The sequence below is a fragment of the Musa acuminata genome, unplaced genomic scaffold (genome assembly GCF_036884655.1).
Source record: "Musa acuminata AAA Group cultivar baxijiao unplaced genomic scaffold, Cavendish_Baxijiao_AAA HiC_scaffold_468, whole genome shotgun sequence".
Taxonomy (NCBI): Eukaryota; Viridiplantae; Streptophyta; class Magnoliopsida; order Zingiberales; family Musaceae; genus Musa; species Musa acuminata.
In genome coordinates, this window is record NW_027020715.1 from 94,942 (window position 1) to 103,604 (window position 8,663).

Sequence of the window (8,663 nt, forward strand, 5' to 3'; positions counted from 1 at the left end):
AAATCCAGAATACAGTTAAGAGTCGAGGTAGGCAAGGAGGAAAGTCAGAAGTCACCTACGAATAAGTCATTTCACAATAAAAAGCAGGAGTGTTAGTCTTACAATAGTCTCTAGAGGTATTTCCACTTTTCATCCTTTTTATCACTCTTGGGCTTGTTCCTTATAGTCTTGCTTACTATTATCCCACTAACCTACCAACTCCTTGCTTCTAGCCTTGAGCCCGAATAGGTTTAGTCCGCAACTCCTTAGCTGCATCTTTATTGCCTTACCTTTGAGTCTTACAATGCTTTATCCAAATCTCCCACTCCTCCATCTTTGTATGCCACGCCTAAGACTAAGTCTGAGTCTCCAACTTCCACGATACTCTTCAACAACTGCGCTGTCTCTCAATATTACATCCCCTTATCTCATTCTTCATCCCCTTATCTCATTCTTCAACTCCTTAAAACAATCTGTATTTCAGCACTCAAAAGAAGTCCTAATTTCGCCTAGCTAAATCCTCTTTTGAAACTGGACCACTACACCTACTTCTTGCAACTAGCAGCTGGCAACTAGTAACTTCATTCTGACTTCAAACAAGAACTCCCGGCTCATCCAACTAGTACTGATGCTCTGGGCTTAAGGCTTAGTACCATCGGAGTTGGCACTGCTTGATTCTTGGACTTATGGGTTTCATTCTGAAATGTGGTCTTCTGAAACTAAACTTTCTTATCGAGCTAAGGGAGAGTCGAGCTTATCGAGCTAAGGGAGAGTCGAGCTTATCGAGCTAAGGGAGAGTCGAGTAAGTACTACCTATTTGCAATTGCCCTCTGATAGGAGAGGTTGGGCCCTTCTAGTAAGTTTCGGGGTTCCCTTGCTTTAAGATCTGGGTATGTATTATAAGAATGGACCTATTGATTCAACAAGTATAGAGTCAGGAGCATCAGCAGAAGAGAAAGATAGTACTGGCTTTGCTTTGCTACAGAAGCTTGAGAAGGATCAGTTCGCAAGTCAGCTGCGGAATTAGAATGTCCTTTCCATTCAATAAGGATAAAAGAGCAGCCCTACCGTTTTCTGAGACTAGTATAGTTCACTTTTGAATACTTTTGAACTCATTCCTACTGTTGCTCACAATAACATAACTTTCATAACAGACCTCCCTAATATAAGTAAGGCAAAACTCTGGGAAGAAACGGAATGATTAGCCCGGTAGCAGCGGATTTCCTTTCTACCATTTACTTAAGGGCTAGGCGAACAGAAACAGATGCTCTTGCTCTTATAGATCCAACTTCCCTACTAGAGGACTCGTTTTTGATGATCTTTTTGCCAGAGCTCCCAAAAAGCAGGACTCGGTAATAACAACTAGGGAGGTGAAGAAAGGACTTGGCTCTGACCTATGAGTGAACCTCGGCTACTATACCTGTCCTCTTTCTTGCTAACCTAGGGCTCCCCTTATCGCCTACTTGAACTCATACCGATCACAGACTTTAGCTAACTACTATGGGAACTCCGCCAGTGCTCCACTTACTGTAACTGCTGCTTTTGAGGCACCAAGTCACTACGCGACACCAAGCGCCGCGGGACAAGCAAGACTAAGTGTTAACGGGAGTTCACCTAAATGCTAATGTGAGTTTTACTCGTTTCATTTTGGATATGAATTTAGGGTAATTAGAGTAGGTGTTGTGAGTGAAGAATAGACTCATTTCTCGTCCTCTGACCTCCGTTCAACGTATCTTATGGAAAATCACTTATTAAGCTTCAAACTATTCACTTCTTCTTCTCCTGGGTTATGATCCTGGCTACTCTCCTTACTAATAGCCAAGAACTGATCTTGCAAACGGAAAAGCTAGAGCACGCGCCCACGCAGAGCTTCTATCGTCGACTTCCATACACGATGAACCTAGAACAGCAAAGGCTTAAGAAGGAACAGGAACTCCACGACTATCTTCTTCCCTAATCTAAACGAATCTTGAAGAACTACCTTACTGATGATCCTGATCCAGCATCTTATCGAGTCGATGTACACTTTCCTCTCCGCCAAGTAACTACTAATGTGTAGCGGCAGGGCTGCCTTCCTTATTGTTTACCCCTCGCCCACCTTTATGACACTTTCCTCTCCTCTTTCTCCTCTAACTCTGGCTCTTTTAACTAATACACTTCTGGCTACTCTCCTATAGAATAAGAAGACCTCTGCTCTGTCAACTAAGTCAGTAAACCTACCCTCCAACTCTGCCCCGACCCGACTTCTTCAACACCCGGCTCCTCAGGTCAATTCTGTAATTCACTACTGGTAGGTCATTGCTTGGCCTGATCTAGTCCACTAGTGCTTCAGGCTTGTTGTTACTGGTTGAAGTCTTATCTTAGTATCAGTGTTCTGGTCATAGGGAATAGGATTGGTAATATGAGTTCAATTCTGAAGCTACATACCTAGCAGCACTAGCATCAGTAGGTGCCTAGTAGGGGCTTAGAATATCTTTGAGTGCAAGTAGAGTCTAGTGTCAACAGGCAATACAGACTTTGCTGGCAATACATAACTCTAAGCTTGATAGATGAAATACAGAATTTACAGTTGATCGAGCGCCTGTACTAGATTCTGCCCGGACCTTCGACCTCCGATTCGGATTCCTCCCTGGATTCTTGAATTGTTTCATGTAGCTCCCCAGTTCACCGAAGAAGTCACTAACTGTGCATGACTAAGTACTAACAGAAGTCCATAAGTCATCCAGAATGATTATAGGTTCCAATTCTTTCTTTCGTTGGACAGTTTCCTAGTTTGCTGGATTGTGTGATAATGTTGTTCCAGAGGTCGACCACTGCAAGGGAAAGGAAAGCCAAGGAAGGACCATTACTAGATTGTTGCCCAGCGCCAAAAGAGAAGTAAGCGTTAGGAGCTCCGCTCTTGTTGAGTTGAGTTCGCCAATCGTTAAGTATTATATATAGAAATTCTTATTGAATCAGAGGATTTAGCTATGAGGGTAGAAAACTCCAGTCTTAAAGGAAAGAGAACTAGTCTTAAAGGAAAGAGAACTAGGCGCGGGTAGTTGACTTACTTATACTGGGCTCGGGTAGTTTACCTAGGCTCGGGTAGTTGACTTACTTGGTGGGTAGTTGTGGAATGGAGCTGGTTAACCTAAGAATGGAGCTAAGTTGTTTAACTCGCTACCGCCCTGAATACTGGACTTGGCCAAGCAACGAGACCCCTCTGGTTCACTTGAATTCTGATTAGACTTTAGGAGTACTAGACACTGACTACTATACCTTCATTCTTATCCACACCCCCGCACAGCAAGTAAGAAATACATCTAGAGTATGTCTGCCCTGAATCCGCCCTTAACCTTTCTACTTAATCAACTATCCTGGGTGTTACCTACTTCCTTATAAGATTTCACTCAAACATAAGATTCCACTCGCCCAGCAGAGCCTGCAGGGTAGGCCAGGGAAACAATAAGGTTAACCGAGCCAATACCAATAAGGAATTCCATAATGAAACTCGCTATAGGGCAGTCAAGAATTTCACTCAGTTTCAACAAGGGATATGCAAAGGGTTCGGATGTAAGACAGTTGCCTTCTCTTTCTTCCCTGGCTCTTTGAACTCTTGATGGCGAACACTGGACTTGCCCTTACTTAAGCTTGCCTCCCCTCTCTCGCAGAAACAACTAACTCTTCTCCTGATCAATGAACTATTTAATCACTTCTTTAGTTTTCTGGTAAATCTCATTAAAAGCATCTACGGATTTGAAATCATTCTGTTTTTTGTATCTCAATTAGGGTCTAACTTCTTCCTCGGCCTGAAACTTAATGCTCTGAGCCAAGCTACTACTGAAGATGGGATAACTGATGAAACTCTATTCATTGCAAGGTAAGAAAGATCTGAACTTCAGCTAAAGATGGAAAGTAGTTTCGTGAAAGTTATTGTTTGGTAGAGTTTGAAAGCCAGCTGTAGTTGTGGAATAAACTGTATTTCTGTTACTGCCGCTATTAATGAGGAATCGTTACGCCCAGCCCAATTAATACATTATGCAGTTCCCGAACTGTAGTAGTTACTTGGCGTCTAGTAAGGTTTTACTTAATTGTCCAGGAAAGCAGTAAAGTCTCTAGTTCTAGTAGAAAGTCCAGGGCAGTGAGAATGAAACCACTACCAACCAGTCTAAACTCAGTGTACTAGCTTGTCTCTCTCCCACCGATTGACCGATGATCTAGTAGTGGCCCCTTATCTTATCTTATCTTATGAAACAGGACTACTACTTTGCCTCACTCCTACAGTTGCTACTAAAAGATGAGATTCCAGTTCCAGTTCTCAAGTATGGTTATGAGAGGTGGGCTTTGTAGTGCTGTTAAGGAGGTCGGCAAGGGCACCGAACCCGTTAAAGAAGTATTTGTAGAAAGAGGAGTAGTAACTAAGGCGAACACTGGACTTGGGATGAGCAAGAGGGATAGTTGACTGAGTGAGATTAGATGAGAGCCGGAGTTATAGGAGAAGAACAGAGGATAAGAATTAAGGTGGATGAGAAACCACCCCTCGTGACCAATCCTAGGAAAGAAGTGTTCTGAAGCCTACCAGTACTATAAGGGGCGAGTTGGGGCACTAAAACACTCTGTGTGCGGGAAGGGCCAAGCAGACTAGTAGGAAAGGCCAATCTATAACCTTTGAGTTCACCTCGGCTATTAGACCTATACTCTGGCAACTCACACTCGGGTAAGGGACTGCCGCTACACTTACGTAGTTACTTGGCCGGGAAAGCCTTTCACTCCTCTGCCTTTGTCCAGTGGGGTTCGGCTACATCAATTCGTTCTTCAAGTAATGAGTCAGAGCTGTTCGGTTCATTTATTCAATCATATACAAGAGAGATTATTTGAGTGAGTTTTGAAGCAATGCTCTGCTTTTCATCAATGATATAAGATAAAGAGAAACGCTCTCTTCAACGCGCGCTGCCACAAACTCTCTTACTAGGGCTAAGGCACCATACAAGGTAAAGCCAAGCACCGGCATATTCCACTCTGCTACTCTGGTATGAAACCTAATCTTCTTCTCCACTCTGCTACTCTGGTATGAAACCTAATCTTCCACTCAGGCATTCCTACTAATAAGCATAAGGGATATACAAATCAGATACTAAGAATAAGAGATCTACTAGCAGGTCTGGGGCTCCCAAAAACCACTTTGAAATGCATTCTTTCGCATCGCCAAGATGTTTTTCGAAGGTTTGTTTGATTGACCATTCAACTAAGAAACGGGCCTTATAATTAATTGATTCCTAACATATTTATGGTTCCTTCCCTGAACTAATTGAACTAGTTTACTTACCTCTCCTCTTGAGCTCACTCCTACTGTTGCTCACCTAGTCACTTACTTCAACAACTAAAACATACTATAAGGGCCCTAACAAGTAAGTGAACAAAGTCAGTCAACCTGCCTAACCCAACCCTCGTATAGGAATGACACAAGCCTACCCCTTAACTAAACAACAGTACCACTCGAACAGTACCACCTGGCTTTGATTAGTTGCTTTAAGTATATGAAGCTATAAGTCTTGAAACCTTAATACTCCCTATTAGTTGAGTTACCGCTCTTTGCCTTTGTATAAGTAAGTATAAGACTAGGGTAGCCTCTCTCCCATTGCTTGTTGGGTTGGTTACTCCTATCCGGACTCACCTAGCTCTAGCTCTAGACCTATCCTTTCAGACCTCTCCTCTGTCCAACTTATCATATTCTTCTTTCTAGTTGGTTGGTTACCGTGTAGTAGGCTGGGCTCTAAGGAATTAGTTTTCAGCCCCTCCCTTGACTCTAACCTTTAAGAACAATGAATTTCACCCTGCTGGCACACCTCTGGCAACTTCACTGGTTCCATAGCCCCGGTCAACAAGTTCTCTTTCCACTAAAAGACCCTATCTACAACTACTGGTGGTCCTCCTGTTTCATTCTGAAGGTCAAAGTAAGGGGTTTATTACTATAGTACTCGTTGTGTAGTTTGTATCTACCTTTCCTTGCTGCCAAGTCCAATCTCTGACCGATGAGTGAACCTCGGCAACTATACCTCTTGCTCATCTAACTGAATGAGGCTCCTAGGCTATAAATACTGACTCTCCTCATCAGGCTACAAATACAGACAATACTCGGTATTCCACTTAAACAAGAGCAGGTACATCTCATCTAACTCTGTCAACTAATACTGATTTGATTTCTATTTCCACTCCTGGACTACCTAGACTACTACTTTAGATGCAACAGGACCACTAGCTCACCTCTCCTCTTAAGCCTTACCTGAACCAACATGCTCTTAAGCCTTACCTTAACCTTAATGCTTGGACTACTACTTTATGGTTTCCACTTGATAACCTCATTTCTATACACTAAAATAGCTTTCTTTCAAATAAGGAGATGCTTTTAAGGGGATTTCCCATAAAACTACTTAAGTCATGAAATAGCTCATTTGAAGCCTATATCTTTAGGGTGCGACTTCACCTCTTACCCACTCAGGGCGGTAACAAGACTTCTTCTCTTCTTTCTTTATAATAAGATGAAATCATCCCATCTAACAAAATAAGTGAGAGTGAACTTGAAGCCTATAACACTTGGCTTGTCTACGGCCGGGATTCACTAACAACAAGAAGAGAGTACTGGCCGGTTCAGGGCAGAAGAAACTATTGGCAAGGAAGCGGTAAGTACTGAATGCGAGAGTCAAGTTCCATAAGCCGAATCCACTCTTGAAGAATGAGTGGGAGCCCTAGTAGGGGATGCTGGGTATTTACAATTTCCATCTCTCCTCTGTCTTCAAATAGAGATGAGACTGGGGATTAAACTAGAACAGTACAGTACTGGCACACCCTACCTAGCGCAACTCGATCTTACTAGACTACCTCGACTCTTGAACCTACCTATCCGATTTATTGCCTAACTCTTTTCCTTGGTGACTTCTTTCTATCATACAGACATAGCTAATTCTACTGTTCTCTTTCCACCGACAACACCGAGTGAAACCAGACCAGACTTGACTTTAGATCTTTAGTTTGATACCTTAATTAGGCTCCTCTCCTGTACTTCTGCTCTGTCAACAAAAACGAGACTTTCTTTCTTTCTTATGAGACCCGACCTCTCCTCTGTCTCTTATCCGATACCGTAGTTAACAAATACAGTTAGGGCTCTGGACTACTCTACTACTAGTTTGGGCAACACCTTTCATAGCTTCCCTTGAGACCTCGACTCTGGCTACTCATACTTCCTCTCCTCTGGAAACCGAACCCCATAATAGGCGCACCCGACCTCTCCTTTCAGTGGAAGTTCTGAATTCCATCTATCTCTTGCACAGAGCACCTGGTACAAAACAAGAGGACTCTGTGCTAAGGAAAGTTTACAGTGTTTGACGGTTTAGAATCCGTTCGAAAGTGTTGGTTCGGGTGTTGCACTTACATATTAGTAATCAAGGAGAGTTATTGTGCTTGTCAAAAGTCAATTCAAGTTGAGTTAACTCTCGAATCTCATGCCCACATAGCGGTTAAGTATCCATCAAGTGAGCGAGAAAGAAGCTACGTATTTCTTTAAGAGCAAATTCTTAATAGGTGTTCAATGCCGTAGAACAGCCTTTCGGGGTCAGGGTATTAACTTGTCCGCGTGTTTGTTCCCGGAAAGTCAAAGAAAGATGAGAAGATGGAATTAAGGTGAACTCCCGTTAGCCCGTGCTTTTAGAATTGATGAGGCACTGCTATCCCCGCTTTAAGAACTCAGCTAGGCTGCTTCACGCTATACATAGGCAGCTTCACGCTATACTATAGTACTTATTTCATTGCCCTAGTTTGTTTCACGCACAACTCATACAAGTTATCAAATCCTTTTGTTTGCCATAAGAGTTTAGGTTTAGGTAGGGTATTCCAGTGGAGAGTCTTGATCAGGATCAGCTCATTCCAGTAGGCTGGCAGTAGTTCATCGCCGATATAAGCTCTGCATCGGTCAAGTATCAAGTTAGCAATCTCTAAATAAGGTGCTTCAAGCCTCCAAATAAGGTGCTTCAAGCCTAAAGTCAAAAGGAGGAAAGGATGGTGCACAAGACATAGAATCACGTAAAACACTGTTGACTCAAGAAACAAGCAAGTTAGCTGCTGCAAGCAAGCGGTGCGGTTCATCAAGTTACGAGTCAGGATCAGTGTCAGGATCTGGATCTTAACCAGCAAGCTATGCTCTTTTGGACCATCTTCTTTATTAATATTAATTTCCATATTTTCTTTTGTCGACCTCAACTTGAATTGCTGTTTCGGGTTCCCTTGCTTAAAGAATGGAATTGAACTATGTAACTAGGGCAAACAAACCCCTTTTTGCCTTAAAGCTTAAAGAATGGAATTGAACTTACCACTATTGAACTTAATAGAATATTTAATAACAACACTTCACTGCTGACATCTTACGTAGCCAAAACGAGAATTAGGAACCTCAGCCTTTCCCTCTTAACTCTAAGCAAAACATATGACTTGAAGCCTTTCCCTCTTAACTCTAAGCTGCTGACATATTACTCTCCCCTCTTAACTCTAAGCAAAACATATAACTCTAAGCCTTTCTCTAACAAAACATATTACTGCTGGATCATCAGAAGTATATGAAGCGGTTTTCAAAGAAGGATCGGAAGCCGACTAAGACGAAAACAGGACTTGAAGTTCCTAACTAAACTACACTTGAAGACCCTACAACAGCCGAA